The sequence below is a fragment of the Arachis ipaensis genome, chromosome B6 (genome assembly GCF_059453495.1).
Source record: "Arachis ipaensis isolate K30076 ecotype BB chromosome B6, ASM5945349v1, whole genome shotgun sequence".
Taxonomy (NCBI): Eukaryota; Viridiplantae; Streptophyta; class Magnoliopsida; order Fabales; family Fabaceae; genus Arachis; species Arachis ipaensis.
The window spans coordinates 21,547,774-21,564,842 of NC_142441.1; the positions used below are offsets into that span (position 1 = coordinate 21,547,774).

The 17,069-nt window shown below is 37.3% G+C and overlaps 1 pseudogene; it reads right to left on the reverse strand.

Moving 5' to 3' along the window:
- Window positions 1–12,519: 12,519 nt before the first annotated feature.
- LOC148554851 (delta-aminolevulinic acid dehydratase 1, chloroplastic-like) lies at window positions 12,520–14,198 on the reverse strand (annotated as a pseudogene).
- Window positions 14,199–17,069: the final 2,871 nt, after the last annotated feature.

Genomic DNA, 17,069 nt, shown 5'->3' on the forward strand with positions numbered 1-17,069 from the left:
ACGAGTTCAAGAGAAACTGAGACTAGAACCCAATAAAAATTTACAGAAATTTTAAATTAGAGATGTTGTAGAAAAATACACCATGATTAACAAAGACTTGCCTCATCTTTTGAAATTGGAACTTCAGAACTTATTAAGAGGTAATGTGAATTTGTTTGCATAGGAACCCTCCGATATATCCAGATTTGATCCCACATTCATGTCCTACCAACTTGCCATTAACTCAGCGTTTAAGCTGGCTACGCAATAATGTCGAAAGACATCACCTGACCGAGTTGCCGAAGTTAAGGAGCAAGTTCAAGGGTTAATGCATGCTAGTTTTATTAGAGAGCTAACCTATTCTACATGGTTGTCTAATGTTGTATTAGTAAAAAAATTCAATGAAAAGTGGCATATGTGTGTTGATTACACTTATCTAAATAAAGCCTACCCAAAAGATTGCTTCCCATTGCCTAACATTGATAACATGATTGATTCAGTATCGGGATATCGGATATTAAGTTTTTTAGATTCTTATAATGGGTACAATCAAATACATATGCATCAGTCTGATGAAGAAAAAACAGGTTTCATTACCCCAGAAGGGATATATTGTTATACTGTAATGCCATTTAGTTTGAAAAATGCAGGAACCACTTACCAGAGACTGATGGCTAAAGTATTCAAGCAACAAATTGAAAAAATATAGAAGTTTATATTGACGACATGTTGATAAAGACTAAAGAAGATTCTGATTTGATTGTTGATTTACAAGAAATTTTTAATTGTCTTTGACTTCATCAGATGAGGTTGAATCCAGCTAAATGTGCTTTCGGAGTTTGGGGAGATAAATTTTTGAATTTCATGGTAACTCAAATGGGTATTAAAGCTAACCCTGAAAAGTGCCAAGCTATTCTAAATATGTCGAGTCCTTAGAACCTCTTAACAGGTCAATTAGTCGCTTGGTCTAAATATTTGGAATCTTCTGCTAAAAAAGCAAAGCCGTTTTTCAATTTAATGAGCAAAAGAGTAGATTTTATATGGATAGAAGAGTGTGAGACTGCTTTTAAGTATTTTAAATATTTGTTTTCATCTCCTCTAGTTCTAGCAAAATTGGAACCTAAAAAACCCTTATATTTATATTTATTTGTGACTAAGGAAACTATGGCTTTAGCTCTAATTCTAGAGGACGAAAGTAAAAAACAACGACCTTTATATTTTATTAGCAATGTCCTTCAAGGACCTGAGTTAAAATATTCAAAGTTAGAAAAGTTAGCCTTTGCATTACTCACATAAGCGTGTCGGTTATGCCAGTACTTTCAAAATTATTTAATAATCGTACGAACCGACCAATCGATTAAAAAGGTTTTGCAAAATCCATACTTAGTAGTTCGTATGGTGAGTTGGTCTGTAGAGCTATCTTAGTTTGACATATAATACGAACCACGCTCTGTCATTAAGTCCTAAGCGATGGTAGATTTTCTGGCTGAAATGACTCATCCGGGTGACAAGGTACCGAGATGAGAAGTTTTTGTAGATGGAGCCTCTAATGTTAAAAATGGAGGCACCGGTCTCATCCTAACTAAATGAGAAGACATGGTGATTGAAACCTCCATAAGATTTGACTTTCCCATTTCTAATAATCAAGTTGAGTATGAGATTTTGCTTGTAGGGTTAGCATTAACTTGTGATGTCGGTGCAACAAAAATCACTGTGTTTAGTGATTCATAAATTATAACATCTCAAGTAAATGACGAATATCAAGTCAGGGATCCATACTACAGTTGTACTTGAAAAAGGTACAAAATGAAATTTCATACTTTGATTCTTTTTGCATTAAACATGTGCATAGGAAACAGAAGACACAAGCTGACGTGTTATTGAAGGTAGCCAGTGTAATACTCTACCACACAGAGCTTTATGCCTAGGACGTAAATCAGAGTTGTCGGGGCACTACAACCTCTAAAAATAAAAATACTTATATAATATAGTTGAAAGAAATTGTAACTGGGAGTCTTGAAAAAGAAGTTGAACAAAAACACTAACAGAAAAGCCCATCACTCACGATCAGGTCAATGTAAAAAGGTAGATAAGATTGAATGAAAAGGATAATATATATAAGATCAGAGTTCCAAAGATACAAATAATAAGCTCCAGGCTCGACCTGCAAACCTAAGGCCGACTGGAGTATATATATACACCATCCAAAATACATCCTGAACTACAGAATGAACACCTACTTCTTCATATCAACCTCTAAGAGGGACAAACTTCGAAATATAAAATACGGAGAACAACTATGTACATATATATATACAAGCAGAAACATAATGCTAAACCTAAAATATAGCTCTTCGCTTTCAGAAGGTCTCTAGAATGGTCAGTGCGGTGCCTCCCGACCTGTATCTGAAAAATAATAATATATGTATGGAATGAGAACCGAAGGTTCTCAGTATGGTAGAGGTGCCAACATAGATAATGTATAAGGTCTCGGAAAAATGAGAGGCATTCCTAGAACTCCAACACTCAGAATTAAACTTAAGGAAGTAAACTAAACCATAAATTAGGTAAGTTATCTAATGTATTCAAGTTCTAGGTCTAATTTTAACTCTCCTATTCACTTTCTATCTCCTACGGCCCTTTGAAATACCGATGGAACTACCTTCAGCGTCACCTCCGCCAGGATGAGGGATCTCTTAGTTGTAAAGACAAACAAGACAAGCAAATAAAACATAAATAGGATGCAATTACAGTAAATAGGACAATTAGCAGATAAGCATGGCTAATCAAACAGGTAAACCAAAGTAATATACACTCAAGCAAAACATACAAATGCATATGATGTATGCCTGTCCTATAGCTGATGATATCATCTGTCGGTTATATAGCCAAACCTGACATGTCCTAGCAGCTAACCCTGGACAGAAACACCACTTCATGGAGCAAATGGGTCTGAGCCACAACCCATCGCATACTATCCGCTTGACCCAAAGCAAGTAGATTAACCCACTACTACTGCGTACTGTCCAGATGGGTGTTTACGAACTCAACTCAGAGCAAGTGGAATGAACCACTACTGCTGCTACTACCTAGGGGTCTCAATCACTGACCCGGAGCAAGTGGAACAAACCACTACTACTGCCACTGCTCAGATATCTCATCTCTTACCCGGAACAGGTGGACAACACCATTGCCTCTTACCCAAGGTCTCTTTCTCAATCAGATTCAATCTTATACCACATTCAATATTTCCATACTTTTCAATCATAAATTATCACTTCACCATCTTCTTTCGCTACCAAGTTACTATCCTCTTTAGATTTACCCCTTTCCCTATGATTAGGAACTAATTTTTGGGACTTTAGAAGGTATCTATAAAGGTTTAGAAGCTAGAAAACATGTTTAAATCACAAAATACAACTTTTCCAAAACAGAGTGGTTATGCCACCCCATGCGTACACATGGATGTAATTCTGCCATACTCGCATACGCAAGCACCTCTCGCGTATGCGATTGTCCAAAACAGAGAGGAAGGTTCGCGTACGCATTCACATCATCGCGTACGCATGTGTTGAAAACTGGGCATTCTCGCGTACGCATGCATCATGCGTATACTCTCATCAAGTTGGGAGATAATAAAATGTATAATTTAAAATTTACCAATGGTGTTGCAAGCAACATTCTCATCAGTTAAGTTATCTCTTAAATTGAGAGGGGCGCTCATTTCACAACTCTAAAAGCATATGGATGCTAGTAAGATCGAAAGCATTTACCCATACAATTGAATCTTAGGTGAGAAAACATTGAAATTTCAATAAAGGTTATACCTTTTTTTATCTTCTAAGGTCATAAAAAAAGTGTAGTATCTTCGACTCTTTCAATCTTAATGTTAGAGAATAAATTAGAAACAATTTAGATCAATTAGTATCATTTATATCTATTTAGAATATCTGTATATTAATTGTAGGATTGTATGCTTTTATTACTTTGATTTTTCTAGCACCTATATATACTCCTATGTATTGTATCTTTGAACTCACTCAATAATACACTTTTCAGATTACTCTCTTATTTCTAACATGGTATCAAGAGCATAGGTTCTTTTTTTTCTATAAAAAATTCGTTCATAGCCCCTTTATTTTTCTCTCCCGGAAGTGTTCTTTGGTCTCTTTTTTCGATCATTTTTCGACGCTTTGGTTTGTCACCACCATTACCACTGTCTTCGTCTCATCGTCACGAGTTCAACGAGACCAGCCTCGTCACTGGAAACAGCCAGACGCGCCGCCGCAAGCTCGATGTCTACTTCCATCATTTTTCTTCTCTAGACATCTCCAGCACCGTTCGATCTTCAGCAATGATCAAATAGTCCAGAGCACGCCACGTGTCACAGAAGTAGCGCCTCCAGCAACCATGCCCACACCGACCTGACTCGAACCACTTCGCGACCCGCGCGCTGCCGATGTTGACTCAGCATTGACGTGGCTTCCCTTCTCCACTCAGCCGTCGCCATGTGTCACCTTTCTTGCTGATGTGAAATCTGACGTGGCAGTGATGTGTCAGACAGTGGGGCCTCTCTAAGGTTATTTGATGAGATCTTTCCGATTTTATCGTTTGTTTTCTTGTTTTTGGCCACGAATTTTCATTTTTCTCTTCTTTCTTTGATCTTTGTATCTATTATTATGGAAAACTCAGATGTTTTTGCTGCCACAGACAGAAAGGGTAAATTCTGTCGTCACTGTAATTGTTCTGGGCACATCTTCTCGAACTATCCTTCTGTTGAATGTCGCACATACCAACAGAAAGGTCACATTAGCTACAATTGTCCACAACTGTTCTGCCATTATTGCAAGCTCTCGGGACATTTAATTACTACCTGTCCTACTCGTCCACCATGTCCTTATCACCTCAAGAATTTGTCTACTTCTCCTGTTGCTGCTACTACTAAATCTACCACATCTGCTCCTTTCAACCTGTCTCCTATCTCTTTATCTGATATTGTGTCTCTTCTTAAGCATCTTCTCTCCCTTTCTGGTAATACTCCTGCTACTTTTTCGACTCCTCTAGGTAATTCTAAATGGTATTTTGACTCCGGTGGCTTTAATCACATGTCTCCTTTGCGTCATCTTTTCTCGTCTTTGTCTACCACTACAAATGGACCTTTTGCAATACTGCTAATGGTTCCCTCTTGCACGCGATTCCCATATTAAACTTTAATCTTATTTCTATTGGTCAACTTGTTGATATCGATTTTGATGTCAATTTTTCTATTTCTGGTTGTCATGTATAGGATCATCCTACGGGACATATCATCGGGACTGGACGTAAGGTCGAAAAGTTGTTTGAACTCGAGAATCTTCATATTCCTTCTATGTCAAATATATGTGCTGCTTTTTCTCCATCTACCCTTTCCTTATGGAATAAATGTCTTGTCCACAGCTCCTTGGAAAAATTGCGTCCTCTTGTGTCTCAGGGTATTTTGGATCAGGTTAATAATGAGCTTTTTAATTATATTTCTTGTCAAACAGCCAAACAACCTGCTTTATCTTTTCATAATAATTCCTTTCTTGCTTGCTCTCCTTTTGATCTTATCCACTCTGATGTTTGGAGCCCCGCTCTTATCGCTTCAATGGGAGGAGCTCGATACTTTATCATTTTCATTGATGATTATTTACGCTTTACTTGGATTTATTTGATGACTAATCACCATGAGTTATCTCAGATTTATATTAACTTTGCCACTATGATTAAAACTCAATTTTCCAAGGTCATTAAGGTTTTTCGACGTGATAATGCTATGGAATAGCGTGATTTCAAACTTTTAACTTTTCTTGTAGAACAGGGTACTTTGTCTGAGTTTTCTTGCCTTGGTACGTCTCAACAAAATGGACGAGCTGAACGTAAACACTGTCACATTCTTGACTCTGTTCGTGAAATGATTCTTTCTTCTTCGTGTCCGAAGCATACTTAGGGTGAAGCTATTCTTACTGTTGTTCATGTTATCAATAGACTTCCTTCTTCTGTTTTGGTAATTTTACTCCCTTTGAGCGTCTTTATCATACCTCTCCAAACTATAGTTCTCTTCAAATTTTTTGTTGTGTCTATTTTATTCTTTTTCAGCCTCATGAACATAGTAAACTTGAACCTCAGGCTCGCATGTGTTGTTTCCTTGGTTATGGCACTGAACACAAGGGTTATTGTTGTTGGATCCTCTCTCTAGAAGTATTCGTATATCTCGTCATGTTGTCTTTTGGGAGCATCACATGTTTTCTCGGTTCTTCTCCTTTGAGTCCATTCCTCCTACTCAGTCACCTTTTTTCACTAATCCCAATGTTGATCTTTTTCCTAGTGATGATTCTAAATGTTCTATCTCGAGTCACCCTCTACAGCCTCCTACTCTTCTGCCTTCTCCATCTCCCGATGACTCCAGACCAAACGACGATCTTGCTCCTACCGTCATGCTTCCTCCTTCTACTCATTCTTCTAGGGTAAGAAATCTACCTCCTCATCTTCTTGATTATCATTATTTTTCTACTATTCTTCATCAACATGAACCTAAGTCATTCAGAGAAGCCTCCACAAATCCAAATTGGCAACAAAGAATGCAGGAAGAAATACAAGCACTTGAAAAAGCACACACTTGGAATTTGGTTGATCTTCCTTCTAATCAGGAAGTTGTGGGCAGTCGATGGATATATAAGATCAAGACTCGCTCTGATGGCTTTATTGATCGTTATAAGGAACGATTGGTTGCTCAAGGTTGTACGCAAGAGTATGGTATTGATTATTAAGAGACTTTTGCTCCTGTTGCTCGTCTCACATATGTTCGAGCTCTTCTTACCATTGCTGCGGTCAAAAAATGGTCTCTTAGTAAGATGGACGTGAAGAATGAATTTTTTAATGGAGATTTGAAAAAGAAGGTCTATATGAAACCACCTCCGGGTTATTCTTATCCTTCTAGCAAAGTCTTTCTCCTTCGTAAGGCACTTTATGGTCTTAAGCAAGCTCCTCGTGAATGATTTGACAAGTTCAGCACCACTATATACAATCTCGATTTCACTTGCAGCCTTCATGAGAATGCTCTTTTTATTCGTAAAAGTGAATGTGGAGTTGTTCTTCTGCTTTTGTATGTTGATGACATGATTATTACTGGAGATGATGTTGATAATATCTCTGATCTCAAAGCCTCCCTTCATCGTACTTTTGAGATGAAAGATCTTGGTTCTCTCAGTTATTTTCTTGGTCTCGAGATCATATCCACAGATGATGGCATCTATCTCTCTCAAGCTAAGTATGCTTCAGATCTTCTTGCTCGTGCCGGGATTACAGATAGTCGCACTGAGTCTACTCCCCTTGAGCCTAATGTTCTATTTACCTCTATGGATGACACTATTTTGGATAATCATACTCTTTATCGACAGTTAGTTGGAGATCTCGTCTACTTGACTGTCACCCGACCAGACGTCGCCTATCCAGTTTATGTACTTAGCTAGTTCTTGTCAGCTCCTCGTACTACTCACTATGCGACAGTTCTTTGCATTCTTCGCTACATCAAAGGCACCCTATTTCATGGCCTTTATTTTTCTTCTCATTTATCTTTGTCCCTTCAGGCATACTCAGATGCTGATTGGGCTGATGATCCCACTGATCATCGTTCTACTACTGGTTATTGTTTGTTTCTTGGCGATGGTCTCATTAATTGGCGAGTTAAGAAGCAAACGTTCACTGCTCGATCAAGCACAGAAGCTAAATATTGTGCTCTTGCTAACACCACTGCTGAGGTTGTCTCAATTCGTTGGCTTCTTGCAGATTTGGGTGCTCTTCAGTCATCCCCAACCGATGTTTTTTGTGACAATCGCAGTGCTATTCAGATTGCGCATAATGACGTGTTTCATGAACACGCCAAACACATTGAGATTGATTGTCACTGTTTGCCTCGTCACTGTTGGAACTCTGGATTAGACTGCTGATATCTTCGCGAAGGCTCATCATCCTACTCGTTTCCGAACTCTAGTATCCAAACTCAAGATGGTAGCTCCCACTTGAGTTTGAGGAGAAATGTTAAAGAATAAATTAGAATCAATTTAGATCAATTAGTATCATTTATATTTATATAGAATATCTGTATATTAATTATAGGATTGTATGCTTTTATTACTTTGATTCTTCTAGCACTTATATATACTCCTATGTATTGTACCTTTCAACTCACTTAATAATACACTTTTCAGATTATTCTCTTGTTTCTAACACTTAGAATATTTTTCTTTAAATTCATGATAGAATTTCTCAAAAAGGTTAAAAAAGGTTCTCTTTGGACTACCTCGAAAAGAGATAAATTGGCGATCTTAAAAGTTGAAAGCATGGTTAAAATAAAAAAATTGAAAAAGACTCTAATAGTGACATCTAAATTGAGAAAAGAGCAAAAAGTTCAAAACTTCATATGATGGTCTATTTATTTGGATGAAATTGGAAAGGGACACATCCAAAAAATTTTAAAACATTTTTTTGAAACTCAGTAAAAAAATTTAAAGAGAACTCTATCAATTTAAAGAGAACTCTATCAATTTCTAGAAAACTAAAAAAAGACAAAAAAAATTAATTAGCACTATTTAAATGAGGGAAAACTAAAATAGTAATCCTCCTACTACATTTGTCTAATCAAAATTACTATGATAGTGGGCAAAAGATGAAAAATTCTATCAAAATACATGCTAAAGTAGCAATAATTTGGAATCTAAAATAAAGAGTAAGATTCATAAAGGAGAGACTGAGTAACAATCATGAAGAAATAAAAAGTAATAGTCGTGATAAAAGTAAAAAGGAAATGATGAGATTCTTACTTAAATTTGGTTGAAAATTAATGATTTGTTGGCTTAAAATTTGGAGAAAGGCGAAGAACCTGCTGCTTCAGGATGCAAGGATGCGAAGAAGACAATGAAAGAGAAAGTTGTAGAACTCTTTTAAATAAAGAGGAGTTTTAAAAACGCATTTTATTTTTATTATGGAGAGGGCCTTGGGGTAGGACCGGTATATGGATAGTGTATGTGCTTTACCATGGTGTGGGATCAGATGTGAACAAATCACACGGTCCGAAATCTTCTTGACAAATCGGAGGGTGCGTATTGCTTCAACAGATCGGTGGGTCCGATCTCTTCCTCCCCCGCCACGTGTTGAATAGCCGTTGTTCCCAGAACGGTGCCCCACTAACCCCAACTTCCCTTCACTGCATGTATTCGAGCCATCTGAGTTGAGCTCATTCTTCCTCCCAACAGCAACCTTTCTCCCATTCCCTTTGTAAGACCCGGTTAATTAATGGCCAATTAATCCATAAATGAGAATTTATTCTAGAAAGCCAAAAAATGTGATTTTTATGGCTAAATATGATAGAAGAGATTGAGACGAGAATTTTGGTACCAATTTTATAGAAATCGGACCAAGATTGGACCGAACGGGCCAAACCAGGCCAACCGGACCCAAAGTGGGCCCTTGGCCCAACTAAACTAAATCTAATACACTCATTTCAGCACTCTCTCTCCTCACTACACTCAAGAAACACGCTGAAATGGAGGCCATGGAGGGAAGAACACTCTCTCAAGTTCTTTCTTTCATTTGATCTTCAAACCACCATAACTTTTGATCTAGAGCTCCGATTATCGCACCGTTTATGGCCACGCGTTCACCACGGAGAGCTCTACAAAACCCATACAATCAATCTTGAGGTAAGCCACGTTTTTCTCTTCGAATGTCCAGCTTTGATTTCGAGTTTCATGAGAAAAAATGTTGAGATTTTGGGCTCTTTGATGTTATAGGACCCAACTCTCTTGAAGAAGAAGGTTAATCTTGTCTTCTTGGACCTTGGGTGTGGTAAGATTCTAAACCCTAGTGTAATTTGTTGTTCTATAATGTTTGGGTATTGAGATGTTGTGTATAGATATGATGATTGTGGCTTAGGTTGTGTATATATGAATATTGGGGCTTGATTGAGACCTTGGAAAGCTTGAAAAGGGATTTTTGGTGGTAAAAATCTGTTCTTGGAGGTGTTGAGACCTAGAGGACTTGTGGACAAGTGGTTTGGAAGTGCTCCGGTTGAGCTTGAGAAATCGGCTAAGGTATAGTCTCGATTTCCCGTATCTAATATGTAATGTGGTAGGAAATACTTAGGCTAGAGGCCCTAAGATAGGCATTGAATTGATGATGTTGTTGAATGGTTGAGATATATGATGTGATCATATATGTGATTATGAATATTGATGCCTTGATTGTGTGATATATGAGAAACTGCATGTTGTGATATATGCTTGATGAATGATTGAGGTTGAATTGGTGGGTGGTACCATGTTGATGGTGAGTATGATGATGATTATGTATAATGATGTTTGATTTGGAAATGGTATTATCGGAAATTGGGATGAGGTAGGATGTGTGATATGATATTGTGTTTTCCCTGTAGCCATTTGATTGAGAAGTGTTAAAATGGTTGGACGGTGGTTTTGGGAATTTTGGTAAAGTGTCAATGTGTGAGTTGAGGATGGATTGATGTTGATTTTGGTACATTTTGATTGATTTTGAAAAAGGCAAAATTGGCATTTTTGGTTGATTTTGAAAAGAGTTGAAAATGGTTTGTTTTGAAAATGGCACCTTGTGGTTTTGTATGAAAACATGGTTTTTGGGCATGTTTTAACGGGACATAACTTGGACTACGGATCCCCATTTTGTACCAAACTTGTTTAGAAATGAAATTGGATCCGGGATGTCCATGCCGCTGGAAGAACGGGGAAAACGATTTAAAATGAGAAAGTTATGTCCGTCGGAAGATTGGGGGTTGAATCTGTGAATTTTGCAGCTTTTAACTTAGAAAATTTTTAGCAGAATGTCCCACTGCGCGTAGGCGCACTTGGCGTGTACGCGCCGTTCTTCAAGAAAGCACCATCTACGCGTGCGCGTGGTGTGCGCAAACGCGTCGATGCGCTGCACCAAATGCCCAGCTATTTTTTCGAGAGTTGTGCCAGAGTTGTGCCAGTTTTGTGCCAGGGGCGCAAGAGCACCCACGCGTACGCGTGGCTGACGCTTATGCGTCGTTTGGCTATTTTTTAATCCGCACGTATGACGCTTGCGCGTCAATGAGTTTTGTGGCCATCCACGCGTGCGCGTGGAGTGTGCGTACGCGTGGCCTTGTTTTTATCCCAAAGTTGATTTTTGAGTTTTAAAGGCCAAATTTCATACTTCTAAGCCTCCGATCTCACCACTTATGTCTTAAATCATTACGATATGCCTAGCAATGAGACAAGGAGCTAGTCACTACAAGATTTTTATTCATTTGTGGCAGTTTTTTCTCTTATTTGTGGAGGTTTATAACCCCCACCAAATGGTTTGTGGATGTTTCTAAAACCCCCAAAATTTGAGGTGCCACGAGGTCTTTTGTGGGGGTTTTTAAAAACCTCCACAATCTATTCAGTGGAGGTTTTGTGTGTGTTTAGTGGAGGTTTTATATTGGTCTTTTGTGGCAGTTTTTGGTCAATGTTTATGGCGGTTTAAAACCCCCACAAAAAGACTTTTCATTTTAAAAATAATAGCTATTCTATGGAGGTTTCAAACCTGTCAATATAATTTTTAAAAATTAATCTACACTGTTATTACACTACTAATCATTTATTATTAAAAAGAAATATTTAAACAAGACATTAAAAATGTAGAAGAAAATTAAAATAAAAGAAATACATTAAAACAAAATATAGCATTGTACCACTATTTTCCAATCACATTAATTACAACTACAAAGTATTAAAAATACCAATCACATTAATTACAACTAGAAAATATTAAAAATAACATGATAAAATACAAACTTATGTCCAAACTCCCGAACAATGAACATAATTAGATAAATGTATTTGCAATATCATTATCATCTAGAAATAATGACAAACTAACAATGTAGTTAACAAGTCCTAATGCTTACACTAGCTGTTTCAGTAGCTGTTAAAGCTAAAACAGAAGTATTTAGGAATTTCTATTACAATGAGGAGCCTTTCTTTTAATCTCTATAGCCATTACTCCAAACAACAATTTCTGTTCATGTTCAATGCATCATATCAAATCTCAGGCTTACTTCACTTTCTAAATTCCAAAATTTAGGAGGATTGAAATTTGAAAAAGAAGAAAATAAAAAAACAGCAGCATGCAGAGAATATATTTAATGTAATATAAGATTCATGCCTGAATTATTGCTCCACTAGCATACCAGAAAAGACCACTGACCCTATATTCCCAAGCAACATTTGAGCTTTGCAAGATTGTAGCATGTCCACTACACCACCAATTCATAGCAATAATTAACAACACATGTTAATTATATACGTGACATTTCTCTTCTCCAACCATATCTGATCCATAAGAATCAAGGTTTCTATCAATAATTTCAGCTTGATGAAAAATTAAAGATACACATGAATAATTATATATGTAAGCGATAATTAGATAATAGGTTAACTAATAATATAGCATGTTTATATATAGCTTAACTATGCTTGGATGATTTCTTCAGCCAGTGTTTAAGAAAGAAGTATATTCTCCGTCAAGTGGGAATGGAATTGCCTTTGCGGTCATCACATCTTCAATTTTTTGGCTAAGATTGTCATACATATCCTGCAAATTAAAATACACACAAAGAGACATATCATTTTTTTATTCACTATATACATGTTCTTATCTAATAGTATTGTATTGTAGTATTAGTATACCTGCATTTTTTAGCGTTCTTGTGTGAATTCATGTGAGCAATAAAGTCAATTTTAATACCTAAAAGTGCAAATACGTGGTACTGTGGGTCTCTTAGGACCATAAAGTCAATTTTAATCTTAGAAATTTGTACACCGCCAAGCCTGGCGCAATGTACCAAATGGACAGCAGCCTCTGACCTATAAGTCATGCTAACAATAATTTGTATGACTTCAACGCTCATTAGAAGATAGTTCTTTATTATGTATATCATAGTGTAATGCAATACATAGTTAGTTCTTGTTTGAACTCACATGTTAGCACCAGAAAATATTAACCTCAAATTATGTTCACTTACAAGGTCTGGAAACTTATCCTTGAGCAAACGTATTGACCGAGGCACTAAACCATTATCATTGTATGCTTCATTCCCTGTGGAAGACTATAAGGAAAAATGCTTCATTCCCTGTGGAAGACTATAAGAAAAAAATCTGTCATACAGGACTGAAATCACACTACAGAAAATCTACAGTATGTAAGTAACAGAATAGAACCTTCAAGGCATCTGGAATTTTAGGAAAAAGTACCACACTATTAATACTATAAAATAACATGATAAAATTCAGGACAGGAAGTAGAATACCCAAACAAAACTAGCCAAGTTCTTTCCAGCCTAGATATTTAAAGAAACAATTAAATCTATCTAAACGTCTTGAACATATTTAAACAGCTTCAAAGTTCTGATAAGTAACTCAAATAAATGAATAATACTAGAAAACATTAAAGCCAATCCATAAAAAGGGAATTAATCAAGTGTAATGCTAAGGAGGATTACTAGAGCACTTTTAGTAGGAGATACAGAAACAAGAGTAAATAACAACCTCTTGCACAAGTCCATGCCTCCATCCAAGCCTGTAGCATCCCGGCATAGCCCCAGTTGGAGTGTCCTCCTCACCTGCAAGTTCAATTGCTACGAATCAAAACAGATCCAGCATAGCATATTACACTACCTCCACTACACATGAACAATGCATAAAACAAGTAAAAACAAGACCAACCTTCATGAATGAAAATTGGATACACGAAATTCGCAGGCGATATTGTTGTCTCCTGAAAAGCTTCCCTCAGCGCGCGGCATCCTCCAGTTGTGTCGAGGACGCCTGTTAAGTGGCTGATACAAAATCAAATCAAATCAATTGCTTAACTCAACAAGTTTTTCTAAATCATCAGCAAGAATGCGCAAGGCTAAAGTCAACACATTTGGTTCCTATTCAAAAATTGAATCGGAGACTCACAAGTGAAGGGACGACGGGAGTTCCAACCAGAGAAGCTGGTTTAGGGGGAATCGGAGGTGCCTCCGGGACGTTACTGGCAACAACGGCGGCTTCGCATTCTGCGTCGGAGAGGCCAAGCTTGTGGAGTAGACCTGCATGGTTACCGTTGTGGGAATCACTTGCTCTAACGGCAAAGAGGTGGAGAGGGCGAGGAAGGCCCTGTTGCATAACTACTCTCTTCTATTTTTGAATTGGACTTCACAGTCTCTATACAATACTGAAACAATATAATATGTATTAATACACTCAACAAGCTTGCGTGATATCTTTCCCTCTTCTCTAAAGAAAGAAACCAAGATAGGACATTTTATATCTTAGAAGCAATGATGACTCTCTTGGGGGTAATCTTCCAGATGTTATACAACTTATTCTAATTCTGGCAAAAAATTGAGAATGCCACCCATTAGCAAACTGAAAATTGAACTAACAGGAAGAAAGGAATGAAATGATTGTTTATATGACATGATAGTACTTAACATTGACAATTAGAGAGCTTGAAATCTTTCAAAGCAGAGAAATTAGTGTCGATGATAACATTGAAAACAAGAATACTCACCTCAAAAGATGAACCAAAATATGTGATTTCATTGTTAGCACTGGTCCACCTATGCTTTCTAGTAACATCAGTACCTGTCCAACAATGTTGTAAAGAAAAGTTCTTAAGTTGTAATATTCAATCTACTAAATCAAAACTATAAACAAGAATAACAAACAAAACTTCCTATATATACTATAACACTACAAGAACCTGAAAAGATCACAATATACTCAGGGAATTGAACTTGAATAGATCAAACAAAAAATTCATTACAATGAACTACTAAATTCATTGCTCGTAAATATATAGTGGCCAAATATATAGTATAGTTGCTGCCACTTGCAGTATGACACGAAATAGGGGAAATGCTATTATCAGGAGAGTCTAATTATGATATGATCATATTTAATTTACAGTGAGCAAATAAGACACAGTATCGGTTCACCGAACAATAATTAATACAATGATTAAGAGAATAAACAATTCATCAAACACTTGGAGTGCTTGCGAATTTGAAACAATGTTTATCAATTAAGAGATAATAAAACTCATTGAATGTTATATCATATAGCAAAGCATTCAGAATCTGAAAATGAAAAATAAAGAAATGAATAAAAAGGAAAAAGAGAAAGAGAACCGAAAATTGAGAATGAGTGGAACGAAGAAGAGCATGCAGAAGCGAGAGAATGCCGATGGAGAACACGAGAGTCATTTGCGGAGGAGAGTTGACAGAAGAGGTGCTTTCTCAAGATCTAGAAACGCGTTGATAAAGGAGGCGTCTTGGCTCGATCTCAGTGGCAACAGCATAAAGGAGATGAACTTTAGTAGTGACGACGGCAGCAATGGCGGAGGAGGCGGCGACGGCGGCGGAGATGGCGGTGGTGATGGCTATCGCAATCTTAGGGTTTCAGTGAGCTCTCATGCTCTGTTCTTTCTCTTCTCTTCAAGTTTTTTTTTGGATTTTGAGAAGAGTTTTAATTATATGATAATTTAAGTGATAACAATGGGTTTTATTGTTAGTTATTTTGTGGGAGTTTATAAAAAATGTCATAGATAAAATATATTAGGGAGGTTTTAAAAACTCTCACTAAAAAACACCCACAAATATATATAAATTTTGTAGTGAGTGAATGTGGTAACTTGCGAGTGAAGCAAGGGAAAAATGAATGATCAATGAGGATCAAAGATGATTGTGTGAGATGCGGAGGATGGCGGTGGAAGTGCTTGTTATGCCATGGGCCGAAGGGCCGTAATTGTTAATGAATTGGCTGGTTATGGATTTAACCATGAGCCGGATGACTGGATCATTGCCGTGTTACGGTGGAGCCATGATTATGGCTAAGTATAAATGCATATATGCTGTTGAATTAATTGTGAATGTTTGCATTTCCACTATCGGAGATGAGGGTTTCCCTAGGAGGAAGTAGTGGCTAGCCACTATGTGCGCCAAGTTGAGACTCGAAGCTCTTTTGACCCTATGTCGTCAGGGTGGCCAGGTATTGTGAAAGCCCCGGATGAGCTCACCCCCATAAATATTCACCAGTGAGGGTGATGGATATGGATCATGATTATGATCACGATTTGTTGAGTATAACTCAAGTTAGGGAGACACGACAGAGGGACAGTCCAATGGTTAGCTACCAGGACTTGTCGGGTTGGCTCTATAATTGACAGATGATATCATCAGCCACTAGGGACATGCATTCATCATATGCATACTATATGAATTATTTGAGATTGCCTATTTGACTGCATATTACTTGCTAATTGTCTAAATGCCTTATCTGTTCCTATTTGTATATCTCTTGTTTGATTTAGCTGTGTTTGCTACATTATACTCCTGTTGATGGTTGGGAGGTCTGAAGGAATTGGAAAGGGAAGTATTAGTTAGACTGAAGGATCTTTAGTCAGTTGCCACTTATGGTTTAGCTTGTTTATAAGCTTTGATATTATCTGGAGGAAGTCCTAGGATTGCCTTCAGCTTTCCTCTATTATTACATGTTATATATGGGGAACTGTTACCACGCTGGGGACCTCTGGTTCTCACCCATGCGGATTTTGTGGTTTTCAGATGCAGGACGCGAGGCTTCTTGTTGAGGCATGCTGGAGATTTCTGGATTAGCGAAGATCCTTGTTCTCGGGACTCTGTTTTTATTTTATGATTTCTCTTAGATACTTTTATCTCCATTGAATAATACAAACTGTGATGACTCCTCTTAGAGGAGATTTTGGAGACTAGGTTCTCTGATTTTGTGTCCCTTTGGGTTTCCTTTGGGGTTTCCTTATTTTATTATATGTATATATTGCTATGCTCGGACCGGTTATCTTCGCATCCGGATTTGAGTTTTGATATTCCCGTTTTTGACACTCTTTTGTATATATATAATCTCGCGTTAGCTTATCCCTGTTCGTTACGTTATCGATCGGAGTGTTGCGCATTCGAGTTACGGTTTTTGTTTACCACTTTTTCTACAAAAGCTCCTTGTTATAATCAATCATTC